Source organism: Montipora capricornis, chromosome 5 (genome assembly GCF_036669925.1).
Source record: "Montipora capricornis isolate CH-2021 chromosome 5, ASM3666992v2, whole genome shotgun sequence".
NCBI lineage: Eukaryota > Metazoa > Cnidaria > Anthozoa > Scleractinia > Acroporidae > Montipora > Montipora capricornis.
The window spans coordinates 10,033,351-10,039,350 of NC_090887.1; the positions used below are offsets into that span (position 1 = coordinate 10,033,351).

The 6,000-nt window shown below is 39.5% G+C and overlaps 1 protein-coding gene across 4 annotated transcripts in view; it reads right to left on the minus strand.

Moving 5' to 3' along the window:
* Positions 1-6,000, minus strand: part of LOC138049406 (kinesin-like protein KIF26B) — a 70,946-nt gene that overhangs the window by 42,948 nt on the left and 21,998 nt on the right. The window contains exon 1 of one of the 4 annotated variants that reach the window (XM_068895660.1): positions 862-970. The exons of the other annotated variants lie outside the window; for them this stretch is intronic. The gene's annotated coding sequence lies outside the window, so the exon portion shown is untranslated. Of the gene's footprint in view, positions 1-861; positions 971-6,000 lie in introns of those variants that run through there. 4 annotated transcript variants of the gene reach the window in all.

Genomic DNA, 6,000 nt, shown 5'->3' on the forward strand with positions numbered 1-6,000 from the left:
GAAACGTGCTAGTATCTACTGTTCTGTAGTATTTGTCTGGAGAATCTCGAAAACAGCGATTTAAATTCTCGGCGACCTACTAATCGATAATGCTTCGTTTGAGACCCGTCTGTGTGGAACCCATCGGCAATGACAAGAATGTGCTTTCAGTCCCCCCACACATGATTTAAATCCCGACCCCTGATCGATAGTCCCTCGATAGAGATCGGCGATGTGGAACCGATGAAAACTGATTAAGTTGCGCATAGACATGGTTTACCTCCTAATCGATAATCCTTCGTTTGAAATCGATGCGGCATCCATCAGGGTTGACAAGACTGTTCTTCAATACCTGTCAACTTTGACTATTGACAAGTCGTGATTTGGTGTTAAACCGCTAAACGCTGCTAAACTGAAAAATACATCTGCTTCCGGAACGACAGCATGGCGACTGAAATTAAATCATATCCTCGGCACACGAATTATAGAAAAGCTACATTCGACGTCTAAAAGTCACTACCATGTTTCATTTTTCGACGTTTCCGTGCCTACATCGCATTTTCGATATCGGAACTTAATTCTTCACGGATGAGCCAATTTGTTGATACAAGTATTTAACTCACTAAGTCATATCATTCATAGACTTTCGTCGTCTTAACACTCACTTTACACAGAAAAGTGGCTTAGAAAGTCAAAGAGTAATTCTCAGAACCAATTAAGCCAGCTCAGAGACCCAAACAGCTAACAGCCAAAAGAGAATGGAGATCGCGTCCGTCCGACAACATGAGCAACTCTCCAACGTTATCGTCAAAAGTTTAAGTTACAAAACAAACCCTAACTTTGCGGACTGCAAATAATAATAAGTTAAGTGAACTAACTTACGAGTCCCCGTAGCAAATCAACGTGTCTTGGTTCAATCGTTCCTTAAATTTGAAATTGTCGCTCCTCGATGAACGCGCTCTGTCCGAGAGCGGTTATTGTAATCTCTCGTTTACGTCATATTGGACCAGATAAGACTTTATGTGAGTTGCGCCTTATCTCTAATTCATGGCTAATGTCCAAGGTTTGTTTATCTTTACACACCTCTGTTAAAACCGTCCCACTTGCGTTCCAAAATAACTCACTCATCAAATGCAAATTGTGTGGTATGGGCGTGGCCTCACTACAACCCCAATTTCTATCTCCACGGAACATCTTAAAATTGTCCCGACTTTGAGGAGCGTACGTTTATCATTCGTTGGTTTTAAATCGCCCAAACCTGAATTTAAGTTAATTCAATTCGTTCGCAAACAAATAAGTGCTATCTTTTGGGGGAATAGTGACACTTCGAAAAGCTAACAGACACTAAGTTGAAGATAATTCTAAGTACTGTTGGCATGGGAACGCGATAGTATCTAAATTTGACAGCCATCTTTTTTATTTTTTTGTCTTGTTCTTTTAAAAAGTTCTCAAATTGCTCACAAAGACCGTTGATATCGGTCTGGCTTTCGTGATAAAGGGTCCGACAAGTCTAGTTCTGCACCACATGCAATGTTTTGTGCTACTAATTCCCTCGATTCCATTGCAAGAAAACTATCGCCCGATATGCACAAAGCAACATGTCATGCAACGGATGGTATCACTGCAAGACAAAATTGCATGAAAAGTACTGAGAACTCGATTCTACTCTCTAAAGCAGCCTCTGCAACTTGTCTCGTAATTATTTTGTCTGGTGGCTGTTTCGAAGTGCTTTTAAACGTGAAAGGCACCCCAAAGTTGCAAAGTGTTGTCGAAGATTATGCCAAGTTTAAAATGCTCAACGTTCTGCGTTTTAGGAACTGAGCAGTGTGATGAAAAAAGTTGAGTGCCAATAGAACCGACTTTTTGGGGAAAAAGTCTCTGAGGGTTGTCGTTTCAGCTTTTTCAAAACAGAAGATATAAAATAAGCGTTGGCTCAGCTGATATCTCTCAAGGTGAGCCATGGAAACAAAATGGGAGAAAAGAAAACATCCTCACAGATATAAAACACGCCTGCTTTTATCACCGAGGTCATCCAGCAGAAACGAGACATGTTTGAGTGTACTCAATCTAGGGCATTCATCTGTCTTGTAAAAAAATATGACAAAACGCCTAAAAAACCCCATATCCTAACAATAAAAAAGGGATTCTGTTACCTGCTTCATCGATGGTATCTCATCGTTCGAGGTTTTCAAAAACACCTCCATGGCAAAATAACTCGAGTTTCATTTTTTTCCTCTCCCATGATTAAAGAGTTGAATTGCAGCTCTTGTGAAAGAGATCTGGAGAAATACATCTCCCGTTGACTGTCGATATCGACTCTATCGTACAACCTTGGAAAATTATGTACTCGAGAAATTGTTCTCTATTGGCTTTCAAAGTCATTTGTAAGTAGTCTCTCGATAGCTCTGCGTATGTTTTGTGAGTGGCAACCGCGTTGAAATTTTGTCAATTAAAAGCAAGGCGTTAATTGAGAATTTTTAGAAAAGAATTTTAGATGAAAGAAATACAAAGAAAAGTGTTGATTGAACATTTTAGATATGAGATAATAAAATAACAGATATCGAATGCAAGGCGCTAATCGCTTTTTTTTTTCTTCAGAAAAGCACAATTTTGTAAGATAAGAGAAAACGTGGAACATATATGAAAAGCACTTGTACTCAATTATTGGAACAGGGATTGGAAAATTTCAGCCAAGTAAATGATTGAGGTAACTGGTTCGGAAGCTGTGCAAAAATTAATTGCAACAGTTCGTAGACTAACATGTTGAGTAAAAACCTTAGTAGTTTTAGCCAGCCATCCGAGATCACTCTCCAAAAAATATGCCACGGTAAGCTATCGGCTTTCGACTATGTTACGCACAGTTCTGTACTCAAAAGCGTCACCTGATATCTCAGGTACGGCTAGCGGTAAGGTCTTTTGTCGAGTTTAATGAAAATATAAAACTTAAGCTTGTAAAGGTGACCAGCATCCAATTTCTTTTTACATCATCATCACTGAATATTTAACAATTATTGGCCGAAGGCGAGGTGAATAATATATTATTGTTTTAGTATAATTTATATAGGTGTTATTTGAAAAATGTGCATTTTCTACAATTCTTTCAAACGTTTCAATTTCTTCGTCTGTCACCTCGACAAAACGGCTTTCGGCCATTTTGAAAAAAATCGCTTAGGTGATTATCACGTCATAAGCACCTCAAGTGCGACCAATAAGCGCCGAGAATTACATCAATCACCTATGCAATTATACTAAATGAACTTGAGAAAATGGCCACTTTGGTCAAAAGTCCCTGATTTGTAAACAGATTCTTCTTGTAAGTAATACAGCTGACGCATGGGGGCGTCGAGAGAATAAGCATTTTCATATAAAGGCTTGCATTTAGGAGATTAACATTAGAAAAGCCCGCTTCCTGGTTGGTTAACAGAGTTGAAAGACCGTGCAAAATTCCGTGTCGAATCGTGCTGGAATTTTCATATTTAGATGAGCCCATCCTGATGCTGTTTGTCACTTCATTGTTTCGTTTGTTAGTCAACGGATGTTTTACTCTTGGGCAGACATGCATTCTCTTATAGAAGCCGTGATTTCTGGTTTAACTACATGTGCACCTAATTCATTTTCTTTTATCTCTAAGATAGTCTCCTCGCCACGCTTCGCCAACAGATGGTCTGCAACCAATCTCTAAAGACACAGATAACAATGTTGCAATGTACAATTGCTCTTGGACGAACAAAAGGAGCTAATGAGGGTTTTTTATGTTTTCGTCCACCAACATCGTAGCGATGGCGTAACGTGAATATTCAGTGAGCAGTATTCTCCAACATGAACCGTTAAATTGAGAAGTTCCTTTCAGTTGCTTGATTCAAAGATCTTGAAATAAAATAATCTTTCTATAACCTCGTTTCCTCGGGTCTTCCTTAAAGATACGGTTCCTTGATTGTTCTTAATTTTTTGCCCCAGTGCGAGAATTGAAACTCAGTGGGAACGTTCAATGCGGCTCCGTCTTAGTACAGATGTTGTATCTTTTAAACCACGTGGTCGCGACGTCCGGCTCTCTCTCTTCGTTGCATTGGGGCCAGCGGCCCGTTTCTCGAAGGTCCCGAAACTTTACGGGCCATTTTCGGGTGTCACAATTCCCTTTGTATCTCAAGAACGGAGAGGATTTAAGTCGTCAAACTTAACAATAATTTTTCTTTTTGTTACCTTGAAATCATGTCAAAAGATCGGCTTTCCAAAACAAGTGGTTGCCAGTTTCACAAATGGCTTTTCGGGCCCGAAAAGTTATCGGGACTTTCGAGAAACGGGCCCCAGGCGTGAGTTTCTCGCGTTGAGCCCTTTTATCCGCAGTGTTATTATAAATGCCTGTGGCAATGGATAATTCAGTTGGTTTGGCTATCCAAATCTACGACGGCGACGGCGACAAAAATGCCACAAAATTACAATATCATTGGTTAAAAGAGGCAAAATAATCGTTTTGCACGTGCGGCATGCATTTTAGCACAGACGTTTGCGATACTCTGCTTAACAACCATGTTTTGATGACATCGGGAGCACACAGATGCGAACGTTTTATTCTCTGTTTGTATACTGAAACCGCTCGTACCCAACTTATTTTTAATGTACCTCGCCCACACTACACTGCACGACGTTAACGCGATAGAATAATCCCGACAGGCGTACGACTGAAAGTGCAAAGTTTATACTTTGAGGGGACCAGTGGGGACGTGTTCGTCGACGTCGCACTTCGTAGATCTTGTTCATCATCCATCCATCCTCGTCCATCAAACACTTCGCGCGCACAAATGCATTTCCTTGACAAAATTAAGTTTGAACGTCGTGGAATCTCACCCAGACAAGACAGGAAAATGCCATTGGCTCCGAGATTGAAGTTATAAGTAACAGGAAACACATTGTATAAACCTATGAGTTTTGTCTGCTGCCATGGTGGTTTCAGTAAATTTTGAGAGTCGAACATTACAATGCAAGCGGTCACTGAGCAGTACTATCCTGTGGTGCTATCTATTATGCTGTACAAGGTGATTCGGTCAAGGTTTTGAGTCTGTGGAAGAACTCTAAAGTGAGAGCAATCAAATGAAAGCTACTGAGCAGTTTTTTCCTGTGGTGTTGTTTATTGTACAGTACAAGATGGTTCTAACTCTTGAGTCTGTTGGTGAAATCCTAAAGTGTGACCATTCAAATGAAAGCTACTGAGCAGTTCTTTCCTGTGGTGATGTTTATAATTTGTACAGTACAAGATGGTTCTAACTTTTGAATGTGCGGGTAAAATCGTTAAATGAAAGCTACTGCATGAAATGCTCTTTCCTAAACTGAATGCTGTCTATAACGCTGAACGAAGTAATTCTACGTTTCACGGCTATGATGCAGAAAATAGTGAAATGTGACACCATATAACTAAATGGAACTTACATGAAAAGCACTTTCATCGTTTTTGTATGGAAATTATCCAGGCTGATGTATTACAGTTCAAACTGATGCTATTTACTTTGCACATAATGTGTAAAAATATTTGTTTTCTAGTGACATTTCCTTTGTTGAAAATTCTGCGATGAAAAACAGTTAATATCCGAAAGCAAATTAAACAAGTTTTTTTCTGTCACGTCCAGAATCTTCCCGGAAGAAGTACGAAGTGAGGAACTGGCCCACATAAAAAGTGGACAGAACATATCAAAAGTAACAACAACTCTCCAGCAGAAAAGTGCTAAAAACTAATTTAATTATCAAATAGAAGTTCATTTATCCAGAGAACAGTGTCATCAATATCCATCTTTCTAAGATCCTAGTAAGACAAGAAACACTAAGACAACAAGCAGGTTTGTTCAGATGTCAAGTATTAATTAAAGAACACAAATTCATTAATCGAGCGCTGATAAAACACCTTCAGAACTTGGAAAATCTCAGAAATAAAAAGCTGATCGCCGTTTAAACCAACATTCCAAATGTTTTTACCGTATTTACGGCTTGTTTTCCGTCTGTGTGGCTCCGCGCTTCGAAAATACTACACTC